The sequence below is a fragment of the Lepidochelys olivacea genome (genome assembly GCF_965140295.1).
Source record: "Lepidochelys olivacea isolate rLepOli2 genome assembly, chromosome: 11".
In the NCBI taxonomy this organism is placed as follows: domain Eukaryota; kingdom Metazoa; phylum Chordata; order Testudines; family Cheloniidae; genus Lepidochelys; species Lepidochelys olivacea.
This window is the reverse complement of record NC_140421.1, coordinates 64,034,041-64,048,436: the sequence shown is the minus strand read 5'-3', so window position 1 is coordinate 64,048,436 and position 14,396 is coordinate 64,034,041. Positions and strand designations below refer to the sequence as shown.

General features: G+C 44.5%; 1 protein-coding gene across 1 annotated transcript in view; it reads left to right on the top strand.

Moving 5' to 3' along the window:
• The first annotated feature begins 1,089 nt into the window (after window positions 1-1,089).
• Window positions 1,090-14,396, top strand: part of PLEKHM3 (pleckstrin homology domain containing M3) — a 125,836-nt gene continuing 112,529 nt past the window's right edge. Inside the window, exon 1 of the mRNA XM_084643322.1 lies at window positions 1,090-1,212. The gene's annotated coding sequence lies outside the window, so the exon portion shown is untranslated. The remainder of the gene's footprint in view (window positions 1,213-14,396) is intronic.

The window sequence follows — 14,396 nt, the reverse complement described above, 5'->3', positions numbered from 1 at the left end:
GAGTCAAATGACTGTGTGAGAACCTCAGCTTTCAGTTTTTTAAAAGGAAATTTCTAGCCCTCATGGTCACAGAAAAGAGCTTGAAAATGTGAGCCCCCCCCATACCTCCCCCCAAAAGGCTTAAAAATAGAAGGCCAATAAAAAGACCCTCACATAATTTTTATGCCAATCTCATGAATTTTGAACACTTGGGGCTTGGCACAACTGATGATTTATTTATTATAGGCAAAGCTAGTAGTGCTGCTTATCATTAAGGTTGTCTGACTGTTGCCATTATAAGACCCCATTTTCAGTTGCTTATCGCTTTCACTGGTTTATATGCTTATAACGTTATTATTATTTATTTGTATTACTGTAGCACCTAGGAGCCCTAGTCATGGACAAGGAGCCCACTCTGCTAGGTGCTGTAGAAACGCAGAACAAAAAGGCAGTCCCTGCCCCAAAGAGCTTACAATATAAGTATACGACAGGAAACCACAGATGGATACAGCTGCTGTATAATGATATAATAATACCTAGTTCTTTTCATCAATAGAGCTTAAAATGGAGAGGTCAGCATCATTATCCCCATTAGACAGATGGAGACACCGAGGCACAGAGAAATCAAATGACATGTTCTAGGCCACCAACAGAGTTGGGAATAGAACCCAGAGCGCCGGAGTCCCATTCCAGTGCGTGATCCACTAGGTCACACACCCATATTCTCACAACACATTGCAGCAGATGCATAGAGTTAATGTACAGGGAAGCGAGGTACGCAGACTGAAAACTGGGTTGAAAACACAGACATCCTCGAGGGTTAATTTTTCACCTGCTAATCTCCATTTTTGCTAACGGTCATAGGTATTGCATTATCTGAGAGAGAGCAGACGATGAAAGCAGTGCACAGGACTAAAAGAAACAGGGAGAAGAGCTATGTGTCACATAGTGATGACTAATGGCCAGCTATGTGCCACAGAGCGAAGTGGCAGAAAGCAGGAACTTCTGTGAGCTGGAACCTTGCTGTCAGAGGACCTGTTTCCCCGGTGGTGGAAGGGAAGGATTTGAGAAGGGACTGAGGCAGGCAGATTGTAAACACAGAGCAGAGAGAAGGATGGATAATGCAGGACACATATGTTGCCTGTCCTGGCAGAATGAGGAGTAATTGTACAGCAAAGATCATCTATTAGGAAGAAATGGCAAAGTGGGTTTTCTGGAGTTCCAGAGGGCCAGGTAAATGTTCCCTTTGTTGTTAATCTGCGGGTTTGTGGTTGGATTTCTCTTTTTTACATATCAGGAAATGTATCAAAGGTTTGATCATTCTGTGCTGTTTCTCACTGTTTTATAAACACACACACACAGAGAGACAGTTGTCTAGCTTAGGTTTTCCTGGGGTGCCCATCACCTTGCAGCTATATTTGTATTTATATATTGTATACAGACATGCATGCACATGTATACATACCTCTGTGTATATAATACGTGTGTGTTTATAGTTAGCACACAGAGATGTGTATATATACATACACCTATGTAGCAATATATCTAGCCAGAGAAACAGACACAAACACACACACAGAGACTCTATAATTAAAGGCGCAGTTCTTGAAATCCTTGCAACACCCCAAACTCCTAATGACTTCGGCTGGAATTTTCATTGCTCCAGGTAGGCAGAATCAAATTCCATTGTGCAGTTTTGTACCTATCTGCAGTACAACACAAATACATCACTCTATGCTGGTGGGAAGTGCATTGCAGTGTTTTATTTTATTTTCTTTTATTTTTCGCAATGAAGTTTTTGCTTTCTTATGGGACAAACTCCCAAAACATAATAAATAGAATTATTAACTGTAGGATTAAGTAATCCCAATAAATATGCCTTCCTTGTATAATACCTATAGTGTTAGTTTAGATGCTATGGTCAGTGGCACCAATAGGATAGAGTGAAATAATAGTTTTGCAAAGAGAATGCATTATTTGTCTCTGATTTGTCTCAGAAAACAAATATTCAAGGATCCAATCTTGCAAAGATTTACGCACACATGTAAACTTACTCCCATTGAGTAGTCCCACCGAAGTGAATGGGGCTACTCACAATGCATAAAGATAAGCATGTGGAAAATCTTTGAAGGAGCAGGATGTCAGTCATTTCAGGCAACAGTAACCCCAATATATAGCTTGGGAGGTTTAGGGTTTAGTGACATTTTTCTTGAATCAGAAGTTTACAGGTTTTAAATTCCAGATTAAAAAAAATCACAAACTCAGCGTAGTGGGAGAGGGAACTACATAATGTAGCTGAAGGATCTAATCTACACTAGCTAGGTACTTATATATGGCCCCCATCACCACTGTATCTGAGTTCCTTGGATCTGACTGTTTTTTGCAGCTTACAAATAATATGTTGCGTTTAAGTCAATCAGCTGTTGTCAGGTTTCTGCTGAATTTTTGCAAAGATCGCTTGAGATAAAGTTTGTAATTTTTTTTGTTAGTAAACTGTGAGACCAATCTGTATTGTGACTGTGTAGGAGGAATAATACGGTGTTATAACAATAATGTGCTGTTGTAACCATCCCCCTGAGTTGGCTGATTTTCATGAGGTTGACATGATCTCAGAGGGTTGGGTTGCTGTGCTGTTTTGAAGTTCAGTCTCCATTGGGTTATTCTTTTTTTCTGGTGATAATAAATGTGTCACACTGCCAGGACTCACTAGTTGGGAAATCAGAAAAGATTTGTTTTTAAATGATTTTATGCTTGTTGTTAAATGGCGTTTTTTTTAATATAATCATACATGCACTTATATTCAGGTGAACTCCAAGGTCTTAGTGTGATTAGCTTTGAATTATCCAGGGTCAGCTCCTTGAGTACTGTACTTGATTAGGAGAATTGGCTGGAGTCTAGATACTAAAGTTACAATAATAACCCTTTACATTTATGCTGGATAGCTCTTTATCCAGAAAGATCCCCAATGGCTCTGGGGCCTATATGTGAGATGCTGAGTGCCAATAGCTCCTGGGCCTACATACATACGCTTCTCAGCTGAAAAGCAGGCATCTCTTGGGTGGGGGACACTTGCCAGCAGGACCCTGGTGCACAAACAACAGCAGAGGGACAACTTGAGTAGAAAGTCCAGTAATCTCCATCCATTTTCAACTCAGATTTCCATTTGGGAAAAAAAGTACTATTGGATTTTTTAGTACTGGTTCTGGCTCCCAACACAGCTCTGTGAAATATGAGAGAGGGGCTTTAGAATGAGAGTGCAGCTCTAGTAGAACCTCAAGGCAGATTATTTAATTTTAAAAGATCTTTTATTTATTGGTAGCTGCAATCTGGGAGGCCCCCGGCCCCCCACCTGTACTTTCTGGTTGGAGACAAATGGATCAAGCACAGCAGATCCAGTTGTAAAAGGCATCAACCAGAATAATATATCTCTTAAAATGTCTAGTTAGGTCTTTACACCACCCCCTCTGTGCTTGCAGCCTCGTGGGTCCTCCCAGTGACATCACCTATAACAACATCTGATGGCTACAGTATTATAGGGCTCACTCCTCTTTGTGCTGATCTCGGAAGCTAACACAGCCTGTTCTCTTCTTGTGTTTCTGAATTGCCTGCTTGGCTGGAAGAAGGTGCAGGGTTTTTAACCAGGTCAGTGTGACAAAATGTGAATTAAGTAAACACACATGAAGCAAAGAAACAGAACTGGGCAACCTCCAGGGTCCCCCAGGATGCCGTCTGCCTCCGACGGGGCTGGGTAGAACTCCAGGGAGGCAAGTGGGCTAATCGCTGTAGAAGCCCAGGCCAACATCCCCACTTAAAGAATAGATGTAGGCCCCGTTTGCAGCATAGTGTAGGCTTGTCAGATGGTGATGTACAGTAAGTGTTCATTAGGGCCCTGATTCGGCACGGTACTTACACACGTGCCTAGTGAGAAGCACATGAGTCATCCGGCTGAAAGGCAGCGGGACTGCTCATGTGTTTGAAGGTAGGAATGTGCTTCACTGCCTTGCTGAATCAGTGCCAGACTGCGTAAGGCCTCAGTCCAGCAATGTGCTTCGTGACTTCACTGAGGTGACTCACAGGCTTAAATGCATTGCCGGATTGGGGCCTTAGCTTTTTTCCTCTGACTTGGGGCACGTGCTGCTGTGCTGTGTGCACACATGCTGGAAAACCTGCTATACGGCTGCCCTTCTGCAAGGCTGCTTTGCCTTCTATTCCATCTCTGCCCAGACTCCCTGCTCCTTTCCAGGGTCACCGCCCAGCTGGAGAGCTTTCAAACAGCTAATCCCCGTGAAGCCAGCAGGAAGTGATGCAGCCACTCATTTCTCAGGGCATTCTTCGGCCTGGAGGGAAGTATGTGTCAGATTGCTGTAGGGCAAGGGAGTCAGCCAGGCTGTGTGATAAAGATCTCTGGAGCGCTGTACACAAACCTGTCCCGGGGGGTGGGGGAAAGCTTTACATGATCCATGTTTGCTCATTGCCCGTCATGTTCACCTCATTTTGTGCACTGTGCTTGTTGCGCGCTGTTGCCGTGGGCTGTTTGCATCCATGTTTTACCCTAGAGGTTGCTGCATTTTCATGAATGTTTGCGAAGTGCTGGGAAAATTAAAAGCCCGGTGTACTGTAGGTGCCAATTATTAACTAATATTACGTTCGGTGATGATGGGTGAAGAGTTCTCTAGATATGTAGTACAGTTTGTCACGTCCATAGAATGCTCTGGGAACCTTCTTGCTTAAAGGGACTGGGCTAGATCTTTATCAAGCATGAATCAACCTACTTCCATCAGACAGCAGAGCTGCATCAACTTTCCCCAGGATATAAGAAAAGGAGTACTTGTGGCACCTTAGAGACTAACCAATTTATTTGAGCATGAGCTTTCGTGAGCTACAGCTCACTTCATCGGATGCATACTGTGGAAACTGCAGCAGACTTTATATATACACAGAGAATATGAAACAATACCTCCTCCCACCCCACTGTCCTGCTGGTAATATATAGTTTTGAACCCCGCCAGCTGCACAGGTACATGTCATTATTAACGGGATCCCACCCCTCAGCTCTCTCAGTTACTTCTAGAGCTCTGTAGCATCTAAGCACTCAATACTGCCCTTTAGATTTACCTAGTGTTATCCATAGAGGTCATCATGGCTGATTCTGCTCTTTGCCTCTCCCAGCTTCGAGGAGACTGTCTTTGTTGTTAAAGAGTACTTGTGGCACCTTAGAGACTAACCAATTTATTTGAGCATGAGCTTTCGTGAGCTACAGCTCACTTCACGAAAGCTCATGCTCAAATAAATTGGTTAGTCTCTAAGGTGCCACAAGTACTTCTCTCCTCACAATGTGTATGAAAATCAAGGTGGGCCATTTCCAGCACAAATACAGGTTTTCTCACCCCCCCATCCCCTTTTTTCAAAAAAATACACACACAAAAACTCACTCTCCTGCTGGCAATAGCTTATCCAAAGTGACCACTCTCCTCACAATGTGCACGATAATCAAGGTGGGCCATTTCCAGCACAAATACAGGTTTTCTCACCCCCCCACCCCCTTTTTTCAAAAAAACACACACACACAAACTCACTCTCCTGCTGGCAATAGCTTATCCAAAGTGACCACTCTCCTCACAATGTGCATGATAATCAAGGTGGGCCATTTCCAGCACAAATCCAAGTTTAACCAGAACATCCGGGGGGGGGGGGGGTGGCCCAACTTGATGATCACTTTAGATAAGCTATTACCAGCAGGAGAGTGGGGTGGGAGGAGGTATTGTTTCATGGTCTCTGTATATATAATGTCTTCTGCAGTTTCCACAGTATGCATCCGATGAAGTGAGCTGTAGCTCACGAAAGCTCATGCTCAAATAAATTGGTTAGTCTCTAAGGTGCCACAAGTACTCCTTTTCTTTTTGCGAATACGGACTAACAGGGCTGTTACTCTGAAACCTGTCTTTGTTGTTGTTTTGTATGTGTGGGCATGGGTGTTCCTTGTCACTCTTCTTGGCAGGAGGGATCTAGCAGACAGTTAGGTTTTGCAGCATGAAATTAAGTAAGTAATCTGGATTAATTTAAGATCAATCTTATCTCTCTGCTAGCTTATCCAGCATTCAAGAGCTCTTGACTGAGAATACTTTTGCTCTGGCTCTTGTAAGCTTCTCCTAGAATTATTAGGTGCATTGTCTCAGAATATATATGATACTGTAAAGTACGTATTTAGGGCACTGGTGTAACCTGGACTATGGGGAATTCTTATACTGGGCCCAGCTTTTTTCCTGGACAGCTGAATGTCTCAGATTTATATTATGGAATCATAGAAATGTAGGGTTGGAGAGACCTCAAGAGGTCATCCAGTCCAGTGGTTCTTAACTTGGGTAAATGCGTACCCTCTGGGGGGTATGCAGAGGTCTTCCAGGGAGTACATCAACTCATCTAGATATTTGCCTAGTTTTACAACAGGTTACATAAAAAGCACTAGCGAAGTCACTACAAACTAAAATTTCATACAGACAATGACTTGTTTATACTGCTCTGTATACTATACACTGAAGTGTAACTACAATAGTTATATTCCAATTGATTTATTGTATAATTATAAGGTAAAAATGAGGAAGTAAGCAATTTTTCAGTAATAGTGTGCCATGACACTTGTATTTTTATGCCTGATTTTGTCAGCAAGTAGTTTTTAAGTGAGGTGAAACTTGGGGGTATGCAAGACAAATCAGACTCCTGAAAGGGGTACAGTAGTCTGAAAAGGTTGAGAGCCACTGACCTAGTCCATCTCTACACACTGACAGATATTTAATTGTTTTTAAATACCTCCCAAGGACAAGGAGTCCACGCCCTCCCACGGTAACCAGTTCCAGTGCTTAACTAATAATGAGAAGTTGTTATTTTTACAAGTACTTTAAAAATTGTTGTTTAGAGACTCTTCTCCTTGTGCAAAGATTGACCAGGGCTTGTAATATTTACTCGCTGACCAGTGCCGAAAAAAGTACTGGTAGACCAGGGGGCTAGCAGCTGTTCTAAGGCCCAAAATCTAATAAGCCACCCGATCTAAAGAAAGATGAATGCCATATACTAGTGTTTTCTCATGCTCTAATCCCATGTTACAACAGAAGAAGGTTTGGGGACTCACCTCCCATTTAGACATGAAAGGGGGGGCGTGATCTCGATTCTTCCATCCCCCAAAAACATATTTAAATACTCAATCCAACAATTATTTCATATAATCGTGAAAGGGACCATGTTAAGGCTGATGCATTAAAATTGCCTTATGACAGCTGTCCCTTATTGTACTCAAATTACTTCAGGATTCTGGCTGTGTGTTTTTTCCCTTCAAGCAACCTGTAGTGAATAGGGAAAAGTGGCAGAAGTTCTCTTTACAGATTCAGACTCGCAATGAGCAAACCAGCATAAGTGCATGTAATTGCGATTCCCAGTACATTGCATTACATTGTAAGCTCTTTGCGGCAAGGGCTCTCCTTTTGTTATATGTATGTACAACACCTTCCATAGTGAGGCCCTGATCCCTGATTGAGGCCTGCTGGTTAGGGGTACTCAAACTAGGGGTTGCCACCATCCAGCCCTTCTCATATTGCTGGATGGGAGCGGCGTCTCTCCTAGATGAGAGAGGTATCCTGGGCTCATCCCGATATAAAGGGGGTTGTGTAAGAAAAAGTTGAGAACCGCTGCTGTAGGTACTACTCCACTACAAACGATTAATATCTGCTTTTGGGGGCATTATTTGGTCTGCAGCGTGGATAGAACTGGGAAAACAATGTGCTATGCACTAATACTTTGCATTCTCTGCCATCTTCCATCCCTTAAATATAAAACTCTTTGTAAATATTGATCCTCAAAATCCCTGAGAGGTAAGTAAGTATTGGTAAACTGAGGCACAAATTTATTGTCAAAACACAACCGGTCAGTGATAGATTTGAAATTACAGCACAGGAATCCTAATGCCTAGACCTTTACTCTAGCCCAGTGGTTCTCAACTAGGGGTCAGGTACCCCTGGGGGTACGCAGAGGTCTTCCAAGGGGTACATCAACTCATCTAGATATTTGCCTAGTTTTACAACAGGCTACAAAAAAAGCACTAGCCAAGTCAGTACAAACTAAAATTTCATACAGACAATGACTTGTTTATACTGCTCTACATACGATACACTGATATGCAAGTACAATATTTATATTCCAATTGATTTATTTTATAATTATATGGTAAAAATAAGAAAGTCAGCCATTTTTCAGTACTAGTGTGCTGTGGCATTTTTGTATTTTTATGTCTCATTTTGTCAGCAGGTAGTTTTGAAGTGAGATGAAACTTGGGGGTTCGCAAGACAAATCAGACCCCTGAAAGGGGCACAGTAGTCTGGACAGGTTGAGAGCCACCGCTCTAACCAGTCAAATATACTCCCTCTCTGAAATCATGAAAGTGACTTCTGAAGTGACTTGATCTGTCTTGCTAGCTAACTAGTTTGATAGTGACCCTACAGTGCTGCTACACAGATAAGTATGGTTCTCAGGGATTTCAAGTGACCAAAATACAGCTAATTTAGATTCTGGATAATATTTTGATCACCTGACCCAATGCAGCCATCTAAAAATCTTGGTAGCTGCAAAAAGTGCAAGGTGTCCTGAGAAAAATCTGTGCATTAGTTGCTCAAGGTGTGTCATTCCTCAAAGGAAAGTTACAGACTGAAATAGCTGAGAGCACGATTCATGGAAAAGAACATAAGGTGTTAAGGGCCGACAGGCCCTGAATCTCGGGAGTCATGGAGTGCAGATTCTGAAAACAGCAAAAGAGGTGTCAATCCTTCTTTTGGATGAGAAGTGAATCCAAGGCCCTGGTCACTTCTTGTCACTATAGGACGTGTCTATACTGCACTCTCCCAAGCCCAGGCTCTGACTCAGTTTTGAGCCCAAGCCCCCTTTCTGTCCACACACAGATCAGTCTGACTCAGGTCACTAAGCACTGAGGACCCGGGTCCTAGGACCGTGTGAGCGAGCTGGGTGAGAGCCTGAGTCCCACTGCAACTCGCATCCAAGCCCTGTCCATTTTGCAGCACAGATGCAGGTCAAGTACACACCTGATTCAGAAGGCTGGTGTAGTGCCATACAGACACATTAGCGGGCTTGTGGGACCCAGGTCCAGCAATTGTAAAGCCAGGTTTAAAACGCAATGTGGACGCACCAGCATGGATTTGGAAACCCCAAATCCACAAGCCTGGGTTCCACAGATCTGGGCTTAGTGTGCTGTGGAGACATACTTGTAGATCCCATGGCATGTTTTGTAAGAGTTAGGGTGTCCTGGCCCAGGCCTGGATTAAAGCAATCCAGACCTTAGGCACACCACAACACAGGGCCCTGCAGACAGCTTCATGCCCACACTGTGGCCCTAGCCTCCACCTAGAGTGGTGAAGAAGAAGGGCCCCAGAATTTACCCCAGGAACCAGGTTGTATTTGCTTTGGTGGGCAGAGACCCATTTCTCTCTTCTCCCGCCACACAGAATGCTCTGCTAGGGTAGTGTTGGCAGAGAACCTTGCACTGAAGCTCCCGTTGAGATGCATGCGACAGGTCACCCGTCTCAGATGTGTTTCAGGCTGTCTGCAGACTCAGGCAGAGGCTGCTGCATCAGTTAAACCCAGGTGACTTTTTCAAGCTTTTTTTGAAAAAAGCAAAGGCTAAAAACTTCATCCTTTTTTATTTTTAAATGGAAGCTGAGAATCTGATGTGATCACATGACCCAGGGAGCTGGGTCCTAAGGCACAGACTTATAGTGGCTGTGCCCTCATCTGGCTTTGACTGGCCCAGTTTCGGGAGCTACGTTTGGTCTTCCCCCTTGTAGCTTGAGCTGAAGGAGTTAGTCTGTATTTCCCCTTCTAAAATAACTGTTCCTGATGTGGCAAGCAGTCTATTTCTAAATGGTCTTTTTTTTTCAGCGGTAGGTGGGTGATCCCGATATGCAGTTAGTAAAGTGCCTGGGTGAAAGGAGCTATGTAAATACAAGGTTTCATGAGACAACATTGTACTGTTTTAGATCTCTAGTGCCTAAGGGGTCCGCTTGCAATGCAAGGCAGTTAAATCCCTGTGCATCATCCTGAAAATTTGAGCCTGAGTGTTCTTTAAGGGGAAAAAGAAATCAGTGTCCCTGATAGTGAAATGCTGCTACTCGGGATTTTACAGTTGGACTGTCAAGTTTTAAAAAGCATATTTAAAAAAAAAACCCCTTTAACAAAATCATATTATTCTAATTGTAGGAAAATACTGCAGCCCAGTCATGCCCTCGGCCTACTTACCCATCCCTTCAACTCCATTCCTAAAGTTCCAGCTTCCAGCAGCAGCCATAAAGAAAGGAACAGCCTGCCAGAAAAAAATGTTTCCTTCCTTTTCCTGTAAACATAGAATTTCCCTCCAAAATTACCCTGTGTGGCGCAGGATGGGTGATATTCTGTCCTATCCTGGTGACAGGTTATAATCTGGTCTCTCATGGTTAGGACCCTATCAGATTCACAGCCGTGAAAAACATATCACGGACCGTGAAATCTGGTCTCCCCCCATGAAATCTGGTTTTTCGTGTGCTTTTTACCCTATACTATACAGATTTCATGGGGGAGACCGGTGTTTCTCAAATTGGGGATCCTGACCCAAAAGGGAGTTGCAGGGGGGTCCAAGGTTGTTTTAGGGGGGTTGTGGTATTGCTACCCTCCCTTCTGTGCTGCCTTCAGAGCTGGGCAGCTGAAAAGCAGCGGCTGTTGGCCGGGCACCCAGCTCTGAAGGCAGCACCCCGCCAGCAGCAGCGCAGAAGTAAGGGTGGCAAGACCGCACCACGCCACCCTGAGTTCTGCGCTGCTGCTGGCAGAGCTGGGTGGCCGGAGAGTGGTGGCTGCGGACTGAGGGCCCAGCTCTGCAGGCAGCAGCGCAGAAGTCAGGGTGACGATACCGTACCAGGTCGTCCTGACTTCTGCGCTGCTGCTGACGGCGGCTCTGCCTTCAAAGCAGGGTTCCCGGCCAGCCGCCACCGCTCTCCAGCTGCCCAGCCCTGAAGGCAGCGCCGCCGCCAGCCGCAGCAGCCCAGAAGTAAGGATAGCAGCTCTGCAATACCCCCTACAATAACCTTGCGACCCTCCCCTCCCCCCCTCCCCCCGCAACTCCTTTTTGAGTCAGGATCCCTACAGTTAGGACACTGTGAAATTTCAGATTTAAATAACTGAAATCATGAAATTTACGATTTTTAAAATCCTATGACCGTGAAATTGACCAAAATGGACTGTGAATTTGGTAGGGCTCTACTCATGATTGCAAGGCTAGACAGAGGAGCTCTGCAAAGAGGAGACTGTTAGCTTTCCGGGGGGTGGGAAGATGTGAGGGGACACTCAGCACTTCCCTGTAGCCAAGTTATCAAAATTCCCAATCCCTACTAATGTTTTAGCTTAAAAATTTCTAAGGTGCCTAAATGGCTTAGGAGCTCAAGTCTCACTGACTTTCAGTGGCACTTAGACTCCTAACCCGCTTGGTAAATTATTCTAAAGTGCCTCTTCGCTGCCAAGGTCTTGTAGCATGGCGCTCCACAGGTTAGGTACTTCCCATCATTTGTCAGTCTTAGTTGTGTTGCTTTTGAATGTAATTGAATGTTCCCTTTGTTCTGGTATTATGAAGAATAAATGGGAATGCCTTATTGACTCTTTGTATGGCATTCATTATTTTATATGCCTTGATCAGACCCTCTTTTATTCATCTCTTCCCTTAACTAAAGAGTATTACTCTCTTCCCTTTCTCTTCATATGGACTCTGAGTCACTTGTCTCTGGACCCCTCCTATTCCTGTGTTTGTTTATCTGGGTACCAGAATCTAGTTTCATTTGATCCAAGTTAAATGCAAAAGCCTGAGTGGAACTCTTAGAGTTCGTTATTGACAGATGTAACCTATGTAAGGTATTCTTATGGAGGACGTATCAGTGTAGTATCTAAGCACTACTGATAATTTGCTATGCATTTACGTAGCACTTTTCATCCTTTAAGGAAGCACTCCCCAGACTCTATAGAAAGGGGTAACCACTCCCCACTGAGGTGACCTTTTATAACAGTTTGTGCAGGGCATACTGTATCCCAAGGTGGTCCCATCATCCTGTCACCATGTGACTCAGTATCACCATGTGCTTCCGGAATGTGAAATCATTTTGGAGACAATCCCGTGGCTTTACAAGAATGTGGGAGGTTGTGTGACATGAGATAATCCTCATCCCACAAAATCAGGACAAACTTGCAGCCCCATAAAACAGGGTCTCCAGTGTTTGGTAATAAACCTGCTAAGTGAAAGTGTACAATTTCTTGGGTACGCTGATTGATTTGTCTTGTATTGATGTAGACTAGGGGACAAAGGGACAGTGTGTTTTGTTGCCCCTTGTCTTCCCCTGAAATGTCGCCGTACAGGTCACAAGCCCTTCTCCAATCATTGCTGTTCAGATTGTTTAAATCCATCAAGTGGGAGCAAGGCTGGGTTCTCTGCCAACGCAGGTGAAATGGCCTCTTTGTGTGGGCCAGCCTGTTACTTGCACTGTTTGGCATTTGACTATATCTCAGTGCTGATTCTGCCCAAGCTAACACTAACTGCAAATTTGTAAATGAATATCAAGCAGTCCTGGTATGAGCTATCGCTCATAAAGAAATGCCAGTGAAGGGTTTGAGGGTGGGTCGGTTACAGCTATGGAAGCCCTTTATTCTCCCTCCGTTTGTTTTCTCCCATGCAAAAGCCTTCTGCTCACGTGCTTATCCTGGCTGAGGAGTTCTAAATGCAACTCCCTTTGCAACCCATGGAAGTTACTCCTTGCTCTGCTTTGTGCTGTCCAGGCACTGAGCATGGTGCCTGCCCAGTTATCCCAAGCCACTCTTGTTTTGTTGGTTTCAGAGTAGCAGCCATGTTAGTCTGTATTCGCAAAAAGAAAAGGAGTACTTGTGGCACCTTAGAGACTAACCAATTTATTTGAGCATAAGCTTATGCTCAAATAAATTGGTTAGTCTCTAAGGTGCCACAAGTACTCCTTTTCTTGTTTTGTTGGTTTGCAAGAGGAGATTTGGGGCAGAGAGCGGTCAATAAGCACCTATGCTCTGTGTTGCTTCTGCCCTCCTCTTCAGAGACAGCTGCATATTAGTGGTGAAATGAGGGGTGAAATCCCAGCCCAGCTAAAGTCAATGGTGTCATAGTTCAGGATCACTGCACACACTCTAGGCTCCCAGCTCCCCACTCTCTTGGTGAAGACCTGCGTCCCCTCTCCTTCCTGCCTGGAGTATTTCCAGGCTGCACAGTGCCCTGCTTGCACTGTGAGTTCCCCAGCAAACCAGACTGCTTAAGCAGGCCTGCTTCCCTTTCTCCTCAGAGGCTACAAACAGCCTAAGTGCCACAGTTATAAGTCACCACAAGGCCCTTTCTAAGCAAAGACATTTATTCTTAAGGGGAAAGCCTTACAGAGAAAACATAGTAAACCAGTAAAAGAACTTACAAGCATGCTAATAAGCTTATCGGCGATCACCCAACAGTAGGCCAATTACTTATAGTCCTTCAACAAGGATTGTGGTCCCCCCCAGACAGAAAGCCCTTAGTCACTTTAAACTCAGGGTATTTATCCAAAAGTCCCTTCTCTGTCTGTTGGTCTCTGGAGAATCCAGTGTGAACCAGTATGTGGGAGCCTGTTCAGGTGGGGGTACCTCTCTGGAGGTGTCAAAACCTGAATGAATTAGCCCCATAAGCTCCACCACCACCCCACACACTGTTCTTAGTTCCCGGAGGGCTGTGATCATGCTCCCCCATGAAATTACATACAATCCCTGGCCCAGAATGATACATAAACTTAACACAGTGAGATCTCCCACAGATATTTTAGGAAATCGCCACATCTGTCACAAATGGCAAAACTCCCGTTGACTTCAGTGGAGCCAGAATTTTCCTCAAGCTGTAGAGATGGACCACAGAGTTGATGTCCAGATCTGGGTTAGGATCAGGCTAGGGTCTGGTGTTCTGGTTCAAGCCTGAATAAGGTTTCAGGTTCAGTTTTGACAGCACTGGAAGCTCACAAGCTGGTTTGGGGAGATTTGGGCCCCAAATGCTGGAAATCTCCCAGTGTCAGCTATTCCCTTAAGACGGGAGCTACACCTGAACTAGCAATGGCAAATTGGCTCCTTACAATTTTGGGTCTGACCCAGAATGAAAACTGTGAGGGGGATAGCGTGGGCTTGGATCAGTCCTTTGCTTGGCCATTGTTAGCCATTGACACCTGTGCAGAGGGACCATTACACACCCCCCATTCTGATTTGACACCGTTTTACACCCATTTTGTTCAGCTTCACCGTTTTGATTCCGGCCCCATCTCTACTCAATTAGTCAGAAGCAGCCTAGCAAATCAGTGAGCCAATGCTCTTCTTGCTGA